Source organism: Elephas maximus, chromosome 13, assembly GCF_024166365.1.
Source record: "Elephas maximus indicus isolate mEleMax1 chromosome 13, mEleMax1 primary haplotype, whole genome shotgun sequence".
NCBI classification, from domain to species: Eukaryota; Metazoa; Chordata; class Mammalia; order Proboscidea; family Elephantidae; genus Elephas; species Elephas maximus.
This window is the reverse complement of record NC_064831.1, coordinates 64,852,806-64,869,113: the sequence shown is the minus strand read 5'-3', so window position 1 is coordinate 64,869,113 and position 16,308 is coordinate 64,852,806.

The following is a 16,308-nucleotide window of genomic DNA, read 5'->3' as shown; positions in this document are numbered from 1 at the left end:
CATTCCTGGGAGTAGGGGGAAGCGGTGAAGCTTGCTGGCAAATTCTTGGAATCTGAAATAAGTATGAAGGGGCAGAAAGAGTGTGAGGGACAGTAAAAGGTCCTTTGGGACAGAGAAATGGGGAGAACAGTATCTGCAGATTGCAAAGAGTCTTGAATGCCTGGAGTAGGAACGGTGTGTGCCCCTCAGATACACTACGGGTTGTCCCTCTGACCCACTGCATCCTGGGGCCAGCATCTCAGCAAGGGGCCGCCTCTATGGGGAGGAAAGCAGTAGAAACACCTTTGTGCTTTGAGGAGACATCCAGTTAGTCTGGCATAGTTGTGGTATAATGGAAAAAAGTATGAGTTTTGGGTTCAAATCTCAGGATTAAATCTTGGCTCAGCCACCTACTAGCCGTGTGACCTTGGACTAGTTACCTAAGGTCTCTGAGCTCAGTTTCCTCTTCTGTCAGACCAGGCTTAAAGTGTACCTCTCTCACATACCTCTCTTTGGAGAGATGGTGCAGATTCAGCAAGATAAAGGCCTGGGGATGGGAGGGTGGGGAGAGAGCTTAGCAGGTTGGTTTCCCTTTCTTTCCTTTGAGGTTGAGGTCTAGACGGAATGACAATGGGGGGCTGGTTGGGGTGGGTGGAGTTTCTCTCAGCCATGGACAGGAAAGCTCTTCCGCAGCTCTGCAAAAGTTTCTAGAAGGGAGAATTGAGATCTCCTTCCCCTCCTCTGGTTTAGCTACCAGGATGGGAAAGAAAGGACTGTTGGGATTTGTGGAAAATGCCCTGTTCCACACGGGCTTTGTCACTCACCCATCTCCATCCCCTGGCCCCAAACACACTTGACTCTTTTCCTTGCATGTGCTGTGGCCAAGAGTGTGGACTTTGGAGTCAAATAGACCTGCATTTGAATCCTGGCTCCAACTCTCCACAGCAGTGTGAACTAAAAATTTTAACCTCTCTGAACTCCAGGCATGGGGATAAAACCAGGAGCAAATCAGTCATGGCCTCGTCCCGCAGAGCTCCCTTTCTTTTAGTGGGAGAGTCAGACAATTAGCCTCCAACCTCGTTTCTCATCATTTATTCATTCAACAAAAATTTACTGAGCACCTACTAAGTGCTGGAACCCTGGTGGTACAGTGGTTAAGAGCTCAGCTGCTAACCAAAAGGTCGGCAGTTCGAATCCACCAACTGCTCCTTAGAAACCGTATTGGGCAGTTCTCCTGTGTCCTATAGGGTCACTCTGAGTCAGATTCAACTCTGGAGCAACAGGTTTACCAAGTGCTAGGCACTGTCCCAGATGCTGGAGATGGAGTGAACAAGACTTCCATGGTTCCTACCCTAGGGAATAAATAAATAAACAGGGTCATTTGGCCCTGTAGTATGAAGGAAGTGAGCATGTGAGGGACTATGGAGAGGTGAGGCTTTGAGCTCTGCTTTCAGACCAGGAAAGGATTGAGCCAGCCTTTTTTTTTGGGGGTGAGTGAAGGAGGGCGCTTCAGGCATAGGCAACCCAAACCCATTGTCATCGAGTTGATTCCAACTCATAGTGACCCTATGGGGTAGAGTAGAACTGTCCCATAAGGTTTCCTAGGCTGTGATCCTTATGGAAGCAAACTGCCACATCTTTCTCCCTTGGAGTGGCTAGTGGGTTAGATCTGCTGACCTTTCGGTTGGCAGCTGAGCAGACACTTAACCACTGTGCCACCGGGGCTCCTGGCAAAGGTTAAAGACCTGAGCTAGGAAAGGGCCCTGGGGCTTGAAGGACAGCCAGAGGGTGGCCTCAGATAGCAGGGGAGGATGGAAGAGAGGAAGTAAGGAAGCCGACAGGGGCCAGATCCAGAGCCTGCACTCCAGAGATTTTTTTAGGTGAGTTTGGGTTTGATTACGTGAGCAGTGCAGGAAGCTGTTGAAGGACTTTAAGCAGGGGGGTGACATAATCGGAAGCATTTTTTTTTAATTTGCATTATTTCTTAGAGATTAGATCAAATTAAAACAAAATTATTTTATTATTTTTCTTGTTGAAAATAAAAAAAATTTTTTTTTTTTTGAAAATACACACGGTAAAAATATACCAATTCTACTTACCAGGAAGAAAAAATGAAGTCTTGATATATGCTGCAATATGGATGGAGCTGGAAGACATTATGCTGAGTGAAATAAGTCAATCACAAATGACAAATATTCTATGGCCTCACTTACACAAAAAGACAAGAAAACGCAAATGTATAGAGAACAAAGTTTATTAGTGGTTACCATGGGCAGAAGGGAGGTGAAATGGGGGTCAATAGTGATGAAAAAATCACGTTGATTAAGGGTAGGGGTGCAGAGCTGACTATTATAATTGTTGTCATTAAGTTGTACACCTACAAAAAGCTGAATTGGCAAAATTTGTGTGATAGATTTATTTACAACGATGACCCAAAAATAAATAAATAAATACATAAATAAGAGTAGCTGCTGAGGCTGCTTAAGTACAACCAAAAACCTCATGGGATTTGGTTCCTTGGTTTGAAGGTTTAGTGTCACGGTTTCATGGGATATCCCAGTTAATTGGCCTAATGTGTTTAGTGCTTCTGTTCTACCTCCTAGTTTGTTGCATGGTGCCATAGGGTCTTAAAAGCTTGCAGATGGCCATCCAAGGCACAACAATTGGTTTCTATTCACCTGGAACAGCAGAGGAAAAAGGGAGTCAGGAATAGAAGGAGGATATGGAATGTGTGGCTATTTGCCTCCATGAACAACTGCCTCCTTTGCCATGAGACCAGAAGAACTAGATGGTGCCCAGCTACCATTAGTGCACATTTTGATCAAAGATTCCACAGAAGAATCCTGATCAAAAGGGGGAAAATACAGAACAGAATTTCAAAGTCTCATGGACTCCAGACTTCCTGGAGCCATGAAGGTTGGATGAACCCCTGAAACTATTGCCCTGAGATAATCTTCAAACTTTATACCGAAAATATCCCCTGAAGTCTTCTTAAAGCCAAAAAATAACCCAAACCAAACCTGCTGTTGTCAAGTCGATTCCGACTCATAACGACCCTATAGGACAGAATAGAACTGCCCCATAGAGTACCCAAGGCTGAAATCTTTACGGATTTCTCCTATAGAGTAGCTGGTGAGTTTGAACTGCTGACCTTTCGTTTAGCAGGTGAGCGCTTTAACCACTATGCCTCCAGGGCTCCTAAAAACAGTAGTTTAGCTTAACTAGTAAAGAATGTCTGCCTTGGCATTATGCTCTTTTAAGAACTATCTATATGGGATCAAACTGACAAGAGTAACTAAAAGATCAGATAGGAACCTTAGGGGCAGTGAGTTCATGTTAATGAGGGAGGAACAACTAAGAAAAGGAGTGAGAGAATTGTTGTACAACTCGGAGAATGTAATCGATGTCACTGAATTGTATATGTAGAAACTGTTGACTTGGTGTATGGTTTGCTGTGTATATCGTCCACAACGACAGCAGCCATAAAAATTCCTAAATATCCCCTACTCCCGTTACTGTTCCTGATGAAAGCTTGCTAATGTTATAAAAAATAATCACAAAGGACTTCTGGAGTGTAATCCAGTTTTCTGACCCTAAATTACCCACATCTCTAAAGTGGGAATAATTGTAGCACCTCTTTTATAGTAATATTCATGAGAATTAAAAAAAAAAAAAAAAAGAGCTATCCTATGTGGAATCGAATTGATAACAGCAACTCGAGAGATTAGGTAGGGACCTTAGGGGCCAGTGAGCTTATGTTAATGGGGGAGGGGGGACTCAGAAAAAAGAGGGTGAAAATGGTAGCACAACTCGGAGAATGTAATCGATGTCATTAAATGGTACATGTGGAAACTTTTGGCTTGGTGTGTGTTTTGCTGTGTATATTCTCAACAATAACAAAATAAGTAAAATTTTAAAAAATACACCAATTTAACAATTTCTACATGTGCAGTTCAGTGACATTGATTAAATTCTTCAAGTTGTGAAACCATTCTTGCCCTCCTTTTCTGAATTATTCCTCCTCTGTTAAAAGAAACTCACTGCCCCCTAAGCTTCCTATCTAACCTCTCAAGAGACAGTTGATCCCATGCAGATAGTTCTTCGAAAGAGCAGTGTGCAGTGGTTAAGTGCCTGGCTGCTAACCAAAAGGTTGGTGCTTTGAACCCCTAGCTGCTTTGTGGGAGAAAGATGTGGTAGTCTGCTTACAGCAGTGGGTTTGGGTCTTTTTGGTTATTGTTTGGTTTAAAGAAGACTTCGGGGGATATTTTTGGTTTAAGGTTTAAAAATTATCTCAGGCCAATAGTTTTGGGGGTATTATGGATTGAATTGTGTCCCCCCAAAATGTGTGCCGACTAGGCCGTGATTCCCCGTATTGTGTGGTTATCCTCCATTTTGTAATCTGATGTAATTATCCTATGTGTTGTAAATTCTGTGATGTTAACCTCAAGGATGTTAATGAGGCAGGATTAGAGGCAGTTATGTTAATGAGGCAGGACACAATCTACAGGATTAGGTTGTATTTTGAGTCAAACTCTTTTGAGATATAAAAAAGGGAACAGAGAGGAGAGGAACCTCATAACACCAAGAAAGAAAAGACAGGAGTAGAACGTGTCCTTTGGACCTGGGGTCCCTGTGCTGAGAAGATCCTAGACCAGGGGAAGATTGATGACAAGGACCTTCCCCCAGAGCCAACAGAGAGAGAAGTCCTTTCCCTGGGTCTGGCATCCCAAATGCAGACTTCTAGCCTCCTAAACTATGAGAGAATAAACTTCTGTTTGTTAAAGCCATCCACTTGTGATATTTCTGTTACAGCAGCACTAGATAACTAAGACGGGGATTCATCCAGCTTCAGTGGCTCCAGAAAGTCAGGATTCCGTGAAAATTTAAAATTCCGTTCTGCATTTTCTCCCCTTTGGATCAGGATTCTTCTATAGAATCTTTGATCAAAACACTGAATCATGTTTGTCAAAGGTCTCTCTGGTTGTTGTTGGGGGCAGATGGGGCGAGAGTGACACCAAGAGAGCAGTGGCCAATGATGATGGGTGTGTGCTCTGGTGGAAGCGGTGCAGACAGAGGAAAGTGGATGGATGTTGGAGAGTCAAGTGACAGCTCTTGGTGATGGGCGGTGTGTGGGGAGTGAGGCCACAGGAGAAATCAGGCTGCCCCCTTACCTGGACAAGGGTGGTGCCCTTCACTGAGATAGGGAGGACCTCTGTACAGAGGCAGACTTGGGGTGGCATCCAAGAGCTTGATTTTGGACCAACTGAGTATGAGATACCTATTAGATGTGGAAAGGTGAAGTCAGCATTTGGAACCTCATTTTATAGACACCCACTAAGTATTCAAGGCTCAGAACACAAGAAGAATTTTCCTCTAGTCCCACCACCAGGACTTGGGTCCCGGTCTGAGGACCTCCAAAGCATGAAGTACTGAGTAGCCTCCCTACCCCATTTTAGGAAAAGAAATCATCAGAAGAGGGTCTTATGGGTCTTAGGATTTTGGAGGAGGTTTTTTTTAAGAGGAGCCCTCTTGGAGCCAGGGAGGCTCAGCACGAGCTTCCCCAGGCTGGGATGCTCGCCCCTGGCCTGTTGGGGGCTGGGGGCATAAGAGCGAGGAGAGGCTGAGACTTGCTGGGTGTGGGCAATGGAGCATTTTGACCACACAGGCCAGCTGGGCTAGCTCTATGCAAAGTTGGGTTGGTTGCCGGGGGAGGTGGGGGGGGAGTTCAGAGCTTAAGCACTTCTATGGCTGGACTGGGTTCCCCAGTCCCTGGGGAAACGGAGGGCCTGCTCTCCCTTCCCAGCTTCCTCCCCTCCCCCCAACCTCTCTGCTCTGAGATGACAGTTTAGAGAAGCTGGTGTGAAATAGCTTGAAACTCAGGCCGGTTGGGCCGTCCCTCAGGGCAGAAAACAGGAAGCCAAGATTAAAGGCAGATTTTCAGCAAAGCCCCCTTCCACTTCCTGTAGAGCAGGTGCTAGGGCTGAGCTCGGGAGCTCTGAGCTCAGAGCTCGCTGCAAGCAGAGGGGTGGGCCAGCTCTGCTCTGTCAGCACATCTGTCTGAGTGGGACACAGAAGTGGCACCCGCAGCAGGCAGCAGTGGCCCTCAGCTCTGGAAGCTGTTCTTTGGCCCTGTCATCACCACTCCCACCAGGGAGCTTCTGCCCAGGCCCCTGGGAAATGAGTCTCTTCCAAAAAGAGGCAGTGGAAGGTGGAAGAAGAGGCCACTGGGAAAGAGGCCCAGTGGGGGCACAGACAGGAACCCTGGGGGCAGCCTGGAGGGAGCAGGACAAGCGGAAGGGGACCAAGTGGGGTCAGCCAGGCCTGGTGTGACTCTTACTTCCCTGCCGTGGAGTCTCACTGACCTGTGAGGGTGGGTTGAGAGGTGAAAGTGGTGAAAAGTGTGGCTTAAGGGAAGGGTGGCCAGGGGGACTAGACCAGTGCTGGAAGCTGAGGATCCCTGGAGAAGGGCAGGAGGCAGGGGAAATCGAATGCCCACAGTGGCCCCTGCTGTCTTAATGCCAGGTGTCGGCTGCTGGCTGGATGGCTGAGCTGACACTGCAGCTGTTGAAAGCCCAGGGGAACTAGGGGCTAGGACCTCTTCCCCTTCCTGACCCACAGGACAGCAGGCCCCCAGGACCCCATCAAGTCTGGAAGCTGAATCAGCCTCATGCAGAGGCAAACCTCTCCTCCCAGATAACACCTCTTCCTCTGCTTAAGGAGCCTGAACCCCTACCCGTAGAAAGCTGTCCTTGGGAGAAAGCATTGCCCTCCTGAATCCAGGGGGGCATCACATATGGAAACCCACACCCTGTCCCCTCGAGCCAGATTGATTTATCATGAGGATGAGGCGTTGGCCTGGGAGAGCCAGGCCTAGGGCTTGCTTCTGACTTTGGGCAAGTGCTCCAGCTCTGGCCTCTATTTCCTCCCCTGTGAACAGAGGGTTGCATTTCATGATTTGCAGCTCTGAGTCCTTTGTACACAAGTGGAGGGCCCTGGGCAGCTGCATGGGGGTGGGAGGCTGCCAACTGCCTCCAGCTTCTGTCTCCTTCATATCCTCACTATTCTGAGCCCCTGCTATAGACAGGCAGCCCTTGATCTAGCTCAGTTGGCACCAGGGAGCTACCGTTTACTAAGTACCTACAATGTGCCAGGTACTTTATTATTATTACTAATGATATTTCCAGTTGCCTTCTATTCCATTCTGATTCATGGTGACCCCACGTGTGTCAGAGTAGAACTGTGCTCCACAGAGTTTTCAATGGGTGATTTTCCAGAAACAGATCACCAGGCCTTTCTTGTGAGGCACCTCTGGGTGGGTTCAAACCACCAACCTAGTAGCTGAGTGCTTAACTGTGCCAGCAGGGACTCCTTCTAATGATAATAGCTAATATTTTTGACCATTTACTATGCTTGTGCACTTTTCTTGTCAGATTAGGGTCAGTTCTCTCCACTGCACCATTTTGCTCCAAGGGAATTTCCTAGAAAATTAGTCTTTGTCTCTGTTACGATGGTGGTAGAAATCCTAGTAGTTGGTGGTTTGGTGGCCTTGTGGCTTTAGCAGTGTTAGCGGTGGCGGTGACCCAATAGAGAAGCCATTGAGACTGGAGGACCTCACCCCTGCGGCCTGAGGCAGCTTGCACCTGGGGCCTCCCCTACCCAGCACTGGTGGTTAACTGGCTGATCCCCTGACCTCAAAGGTCATGGGCCTGGGCTCCCTGATTTGGTATCTTCCTCAAATGGGCAGATCCAGAGCCACGCCCATGACACAAATTGTTTGGGGTGCCAGGCATCCCTGCAAACTCTCTCAGTGCTTCCCCCATGCACATATTTCTCTCCTCGGGGTCCCTGTCTTCCTGGAAGATTCTGGGTGTTAAACAAGATGGTAAGAGTTACCAGGAGGGAGGAGCAGATGCAATGTGAATGAGGAGCAGAGCAGCCCTCCTCCTAAGTGTAAGCAGTCAGACCCTGCTGGAGGCAGACAGAAGCCACAGCAGGAGCAGGGGCCCTGTGGACAGCAGGGGTTGAGCCCAGGGAGAAGGGGAAGCAGGCCAGGATGAAGCAGGCCACGGGGAGCAGAGCCCTGTGAGCAAAAAGAGGCTAGAGCTTGTAGGGCCTCCTGGGGCCCTTGGGAGTCTTTGGAGTCCATCTTCAGGGCCAAGGAACCCCAAGAGTGAAGGATTTTACCAGTCTTGGCTGCTCAGATTTGCATTTTAAAACTATCGAGGATCCTGCTTCTGGGTGGAGAATTGACTGGCTTTTTGTCCTCCAGGAAGGTTGCGGTGGCCTCCCTCTCTTACCCGGAGGCTGGAGTGCCTCCCTCTGCCACGCTCCCTCGATGCCCACACCCCCACACACTGCGACTTTTCCTCTCCCGCTGCTGGAGGCTGAAGCCTGGTGTTCCAATGTGGGTTGAATGAATGAGTGACACGAATATCAATAAAAAATAGGCAACACTTCTATTCGAATTGCCCAAAGGTAGAAACAACCTAAATGCCCATCAACGGATGCATGGATAAAAATATGCGACATATACACGCAATGGAATATCACTCAGCCATAAAGAGAAATGAAGCCCTGATGCGTGCTACAACATGGAGGAGCCCTGAAAACACTATGCTGAGGGAAGTAAGTTGATCACAAAAGGACAAATAGTATATGAGCTCACTCATATGAAATAGCCAGAATAGGCAAATGTATAGAGAACAAAGTTGATGAGTGGTTTCTAGGAGTGGGAGGGATGCGAAGGGGGAGTCACTGTACAGGGAGCACTGAGTTTCTATTTATGGTGATGAAAATTTGGTGGCGGGTATTGGTGATGGTTGTACAACGTGACTAATGTGACTGATGTTACAAACTGTTCACGTGACAAATGTTAAATTGGCAAATGTGTTATCTATATTTTTTACAACAATTAAAAAAAGGAAGGCAACACTGGGCTTAGGTCCCCAGGTGGCACAAACGGTTTATGTTGGACTACTAACCGAAAGGTTGGTGGTTTGAACCCACCCAGTGTGCCGTGAAAGAAAGGCCTGGCAATCCGTTTCCTTAAAGATTACCGCCAAGAAATCCCTATGGAGCAGTTCTACTCTGTAACAAGTGGGGTCGCCGTGAGTCGAAATTGACTCGATGGCAATGGGTTAATATAGGGCTTACAATGTGCCAGACACTGTTCTAAGCACTTTTTATGTCTTAAGTGTCACTTAGTCCTCACAATATATTCATGAGGGAGATAGTATTATCAGGATCTCCATTTCACCAGTAAGGAAACTGGCCTGTGTCACCAGGTCCAGGGCAAGGGGGGAAGGATGAGGATGCCACCAGCCTCATTCTCACCCAAATTGTTTTAACAGCTTTGGAGTTGGAGTCCTGGCCTTACCCTGCCCAGCTGCACGCCCTTAAGCAGAAGTCCCTCAACGTTTTTGAGCCTCAATTTCCTCATCTTTAAAACGGGAATGAGAGGACCTACTTCAAAGGGTTCTTGCGATGCTCGACAGAGGTGAGGTCAAGTCAGCGGCTCAGCGCGGTGCTTTGGCACAAGGCAAACTTTTCACTTACTGGCAGTTAGAGCAGTATTTTTTCTCCAACACCTGAGACAGGCTTTGCAGTTCCAGTTCACACACTCCCCTGCCGTCCTCTAAGCGTTCAGCGAGCTCCCCCAGGGTAGGGTCAGGGCTTTTGTCTGATTCTGAGCTTACAGTTTAACAACGACTAAGGAATTGAAAACTCTCATTCATCTGTTCACCAAATATAGAGGTGTGTTTACTACACAGCTCTTGGCTTCACAGACTCGGATTGCAACTGGAGCCGCTGGGGTTGGGCAGGGCCAGAGCTACCACCACCTGTCTGTCAGTTTGTCATTCTGTAGTGGCTTTCGTGTTGCTGTGATGCCGAAAGCTATGCCACTGGGATTCCAGATACTAGCAGGGTCAGCCGTGGTGGGCAGGTTTTGGTGGAGCTTCCAGATGGAGACAGACTAGAAAGAAAGGCCTAGCAATCTACTTCTGAAAATTAGCCGGTGAAGACACCATGGATCACAACAGAATACTGTCCAATATAGTGCTGGAAGATGAGCCCCCTAGGTTGGAAGGCACTCAAAATACACAGTGGCCACAACAATGGACTCGAGCGTGGGAATGATGGTGAAGATGGCGCAGGACTGGGCAATGTTTTGTTCTGTTTTACATGGGATCACCATGAGTGGGAGCTGACTTGACAGTATCCAACAACAACGAAGCTACCCTGGCTCTCACCTGGGGTCCTGGGGTCACAAAGCACCTTATAGATTGACACTTCTCCCTCAACACTGCCCAGGGACCTTCATCTTCCAGATGTCATCATTGAGTTGGACCAATCTTGTCCTTCCAGGCTTTAACCCCTCAGCTTCTCCTCCCCTCCCCCGCCCCAGGCTCTGCCTTGCTGAGTTGAAGCCCCAGTCCTTGCTATTCTGGCTTCTTCATGGGGTCTTTTGGGGAAAAGCAATAAAAGGGGATTTGGGGGAAGAAAGGCCTGGGGATCTACTTCTGAAAATCAGCCACTGAAAACCCTATGGAGCACTGTTCTATGCTGATGCACATGGGGTCTCCATGAGTCAGAGTTGACTCAAGGGCAACTGGTGGGGGCCAGGAAGTGACATTTGAGTTGATTACATTTTCTCAGGCAGGGAAGGGAGATAAGTATTATACACTAAGGGACCAGATTAAGCAAAGCCAGAGAAGTATGATATTTTATGTCAGAACCTCCTAATTTTCCCCAAATATGCCTTCTCTTCTTCACAATCAAAACCCACAGTTTTTAGGTGGGCACATGGCAGACTAGAATAAACACTATGTTTCAAAAAACAAAACAAAACAAAACCAAAAAAGGACTGCAGGGTTCTCTGTGGTGCACAGGCTGGAAGCCTGACTCAGGGGTTGAAGGCGAGTGAGAAGAAGGAGCTGGAAGGTTTCCCCGTTGGGGCTGTGGAAGGAGAGTAACTGGGAGCTGAGGATCTTCATACCAAGCAAATCACATGCAAATCTTCCCGCCCAGGTGTTGTACCTGTGACTAACCTGTGTGTCAACACCTGTCCCTGCAGAGATCACATGAGCCTTCAAAAGATCCCCATGTCTGGTTGTGAGTGAGGTGGAGTTGACTAGGGAGGAGAATCCTTCCTGAGCTGAAGGAGGTTCTGGAAGCCACCCCTGAGTCAGGGATGAGGCCTGGAAGGCTCTCCTTCAGTGGCTCCAGGCGACTGGAGGGAAACGCTCCTTCTCTTTGGCTGTTAAGCCCCTCAGCATTTAGTTCTGGAGAGTGGGTGGCTGGGTGGGGTGAGCTCTCTGAGGACCCATACTAGCTCATTTTCCTCTGTTTCCTCGGGTGCAGCACAGAACCTGTAGCAGTAAACATTTGTTGAATGAATAAGTGAGTGACTGAATTCTCCTTGGGGTTTCCAGCCAGTTTTGTCACTGTCATCCCACAGGTCTCAGGCCTCCCATTCCAAGAAGGTTCTTGCCTGTATCTCTATTGTCCTTTCCCCTCACCCATCTCCTCAGACCTCCAGGCTTAGCCTCCAGGTCCCGAGAAGCGCCCTCCAGACATAGAGGTAGCCCCCTGGAGGTCCAGGTCACCTCTACTCCAAGCCAGGGCCAGTTCTGGCTGGACAGCTGGAACTTTTGACCCCTAAAGACTTTCCACCCCACCCCTGGGGACCTGCTTTGGTTTCTGCAGCTTGTGGTCTTCAGCTCCTTCATCCCCCAGCTGCTGTCTACCCTGTGGCCATTCAGAAGTGACCTGGGCAGCCTCAGATGGAACCCAGGCCTGCTGGAGTCTGGGAGCTAGGAACTGCCTTCCTGCCTGAGTCCTAGGTGCTTGATGCCGACAGGGACCCAGTGTTTGCTGAGTGACTAAAAGAGTGATCTTGGGGTAACAGGATCACAAGCCTGTACTCAGGAGGAGCCAGTTGCTTCCTTGAGCATGTGGTGCAGAGGGAAATGAGGCTTCAAGTCCGGGAGGGCAAGGCTGTGTGATGTAGAGGAGCAGTGCCGCAAACACAGAGGAAGACCGACCGACTGAGGGGCCAGGGCAGCATCCTGTTCAAACCAGGGCTTCAAACAGGTTTGTTCCGGTTTGAACCCCCGCTGAGAATTTGCATTTCTAACAAATTCCCAGGTGATGCTAATTCTGCTGGCTAGGGACCACTGGTAGTGGGTCTCAAAATTCATTGTACATAAGAATCATCTGGGGACCTTGTTAAAACATAGATTGTGATTCAGTATATCTGGGGTGGAAAGGCAAATTCTCAGCCCAGGTTCCAGCTGGAGTGAACCGGTTCGAAGGTGTGGTTCAAAGGCACTAGGGGTCTGATTTTAGCTGTCCTCTTGTGCCTGTCTTCCTTGGGCGCCTGCCCTTTTCTCAGCTTGGCTCTCCGTTTTCTGTCAATTTGTGAACAGTAAATCTATTTTTGCTGAAGTTAGCCAGAGGTGGCTTTCTTTTGTTTCTGACTTAAACCCTGACTGGTGCCCCTTGGCCCCACCCATGGGGGTGGGAGCGTGAGGTAAGGTCCTGCGTGGAAAGTGCCAGATTGTAGCAGCTATTAAACAAAAGCTATTGTTTTCCCCTCGAACTCCCCTTGATTACTTGCCGTCTGCCCTCTTTTAGAATTGAGTGGTGCTGGTCTGTTGGTTAGAAGCCCTGGTGGTGCGGAGGTTAAAGTACTTGGCTGCTAACCTAACCCTCCAGCCGCTCCATGGAAGAATAAAAAAAATACAGCCTTGGACACCCTATATGCACTTTCGCTCTGTCTTACAGGGTCGCTATGAATCGCAATCAGCTGCAAAGGGTTTCGTTTTGGTTTTGAAGGGGCAACAGCGCCTCCTGGCGCCCAGAACTCAGACTCCAAGGGGAAGGGGAAGCCGTGGATTTGGCGGCAGGGCAGTCACAGGGCGCTGGCAGGCAGCCCATGCCACGCCCCGAGAACAGGCGCTTGTCTTCTCTGACAAAGGTTGGCTGGCTGGAACCCGGAGAGAACCCTGTCCTGGACTCAGCCAGAGCTGACCCTCCCCGACTGGGAGCTGTGCAGGGCTAGTGCAGGACAGGGGTGGGAAGGGCTCTGCCAGCTCTGGGGTCCAAGGCAGCTGGAAGGGGAGAAGATAGGGCCACTTCCGGAAAGCGTGGACGGGTTGGTCATCCTTTCACGGCCCCCATCTGTTTCTGGAAAGACTTTTCCAGATGTGGTGTGGGTGTGTGTGGGAGCAGGCAGCCGGATCAGCACCTGGCTGCCAGGACTGCCTTCTTCCATGGCAGCTGCTCCCTGATTCCAAGGCCTCTACCACACTGGCCCCAGCATTGCGGGTACCCAGAGGAGTTTTCTGGATAAGAAAGGCAAGGTGAGGACTGGAAGGAAGCACACTTCCTTGAACACCTTCTGTGTGCTGGGTGTTTGTACATTTGATCACATTTGACCCTTATCCTTCAAAGAAAACAGTAGAGTTTAGATTTTATCTCTATGGCAAGGGAGGCCCACAGAAGGTGATTTGCCCCAGGTCTCTAGCAGAACCACCCCCAAAGCCCGGGCTTTTTTTCCTGCCCTGTGAGAGGACCCCACATCACAGCTGCAGAGGCACCAGGCACCAGATCCCAGGTACTAGGTTTGACTGGCAGTGAAGGGGCTGCCAGTGCAGGGAGATGTTTATACCCAGCCTGCCAGTCCTTTACCCAGGCATGCAGGTACCCTTGGTGCAGGACACTCTCCTGTTGGAAGCAGTAAGAGCAGGAGGGTCTGGGTGCAATGACCCTGGCCCCTGAGGTGGAGGCAGAGGGTGGGGCCCTGGGCTAGGAAGGAGACATATCAGGGGGCAGGCTGGGATCAAACTTGTGGCTTCGCAGTGTGCCTCAAGACTTCTCAGCAGGTCCTGGCTTGGGCCGGGCTCTTTGAGGGGTGGGATAGGGGCATTGGTTCCAGGTTGGGCGTCATGCATTGATGAAGGCAATTCTGCATGAACTGCAAGAGCCACCAGTAAGGCTGAGGTCAAACCCCAACTTGGCAAATGGCTATCTGTGTCATCCTGGGCAGGTGACCTCACCTCTGCACCTTGCAGTCCTCATCTGCCCAGTAGGGGCGAGCTCACTTCCCTCACAGGGTGCTGTGATGGCTAAGTGAGGGAAAAGCACCAGGAGGGACCTGGCATAGAGCAAGTGCTCAGAAAACTTCGGTTGATTCTCAGGCAGACTCAAGGGGGCAGTTGGACTCCAGACATATTTGAGAAGCTGGAAATTAATTCTTTTGAATCCAAATTCCCTGAGAAGAGGTAGGTGGGGGTGTAGATCCTTGTAGAACTGGCCATTTCCACCTCTGTGCCTGTCAGTGCATCTGTAACCCTTGCTTGTCCACCTGTCACTCTAGGAAAGCAGTCCCAGAAGGTCAGGAACAGGCTGCCCCATCAGTGTGCCGGTGCCCCAGCACAGAAAAGATGATGGGTCAGCCTTGGGGGTAGGGAGTCCCCATCCCTGGAAGTTTGAGAACAGAAGTTGAATTACTGGCAGGGAGTTCTACTTCAGGTGAGTCTATGAAGACCAAGGCAGAAGGTAGTGGGGGCTGAGGGTGATCAGTGGGGTGTTCTCTGGACACTCTTAATGACTTCTCCAGAATTTTTATATAAGAAGGACTTGAGACTTGTGTCTCGAAGCTCCGTTTGCAAAACAAATGTACTTTTCTCTAGATTATTTTTTTTGGAGGAGGGGGTTGTCCCCAGAGTGGGTCCTTGGGTGACGGGAAACGGTTTGTTCTCAACTACTAACCTAAAGGTTGGCAGTTTGATCCCACGTAGCAGCGCCATAGAAGAAAGGCCTGGAGATCTGCTTCCGTAAAGACTACAACCCGGAAAACCCTATGGGAAGTTCTACTCTGTAACACATGGGGTGATCTTGAGTCAGGATGGTAACGGGGTTTGGTCCCCAGTGCTGCGGGAGGTCGGAGGCAGAGGGAAGCGTGTGCTTCTCTAACTGGCCACAAGGGGGCAGTCCAGACTGCATTCTAGATGCTTCAGCTTCTGGCTAGGAGAGCCGGGAGCAGATCCTGGGTGAAGAAGCAGGGCTGGGGCTGGGAGGGAGGCAGAACTGGGCTGTTGGGGCAGGACAGGAGGGGTAGATCACAAGCCTGACTTTTCTGGGGGGGGCGGTTGCAAGTAAGGCGGTGAGATTTTCTTTGAACTGTGGGTCCTGCCACTGGAAAAAGGTTTGTAGAGTGTCTAGGAATCTGTCCTGCTTGGCATTTAAGGAGGTTTGTGATGTGTCCCCCCTCCTCTGGGCAGGGAAAACCTGAGAGTGTGGCCTGGGAGGAAGAGGTCTAGTGCCCAGGAACAGAGGAGACCCCTCCTGAGGGCAGTGATGACCCAAGGTGGGAGCATTAAGACAGGGAACTTCAGGCACTGTGGAGAGCAGGTGGGGGATGTTGGGACTGGGGGCTTTCTGGAGTCCCTCTCATCATTCGTTCATCCCCTCTAATCTCCATCTTGTTATAGAAGACCGTGGTGTTGGCTTCCCAGGGAAGCTGAGGACTTGCAGAGAAGGGAGTTGCCCTGGGGGCACTGGCCACGCAGTGGCGCAGCTTGTGTGAGGCAGGTACATGCTCCTGTTCATTTCTGCGGCAACCCTGGGCTCTGCACAGGACTCAGTACAGGCACAGTTATGGGACAAGCACCAAGGAGTTCCATCCCTTCCTCAGAGTGGGGGCCAGGAGCCCCTCTCTGGGTGAGGTGTTATGGGGGGCAGTAGCTTGGGGAGAAGGCACTTCCTTGCTAAACCCATCAGGCGCATCACTGGGGGTGCAGGGCAGAAAGAGCTAGGACTAACTTGGTTCCGACTGGAGGTACAGGGCAGGGGGCAGGGAGCTCAGCCAGAGCCCAGTTGATCCCAGACTGGCAAGGAGAAGAGCCTGCCCAGTCCCACCCACTAGACTTGCCCAGCTGTGTGGGAACCTGGCAGGAGCCAGAATAGGTCCCTGCAGCCCTCGCAGTGCTGGTAGCTGGGTGGGGGCCTGGCCCAGCAAGACAGAGGCTGGATTTTTATCCTCGCCCACACCTCAGCTTCTACCTATCTAGACCTCAGTTTCCCCATCTGTGTATGAGGTTTACTTGTTTATTAATTCTGCATTTATCTAGTGTTTGGTTAAGGGGAAGGGCTATGCCATTCCACGCCCCCAGGTTTGAGTCCTTCCTCTGCCATTTACTTGCTGTGCAATCCTGGGCAATTTATATGGCATCTCTGAGCCTCAGTTTCCTCATCTGTAAAATGGGGAGAATAATAGTATGTACCCTATTTTACCCTGTAGGGCTGTTGTAAGGATTACATTCT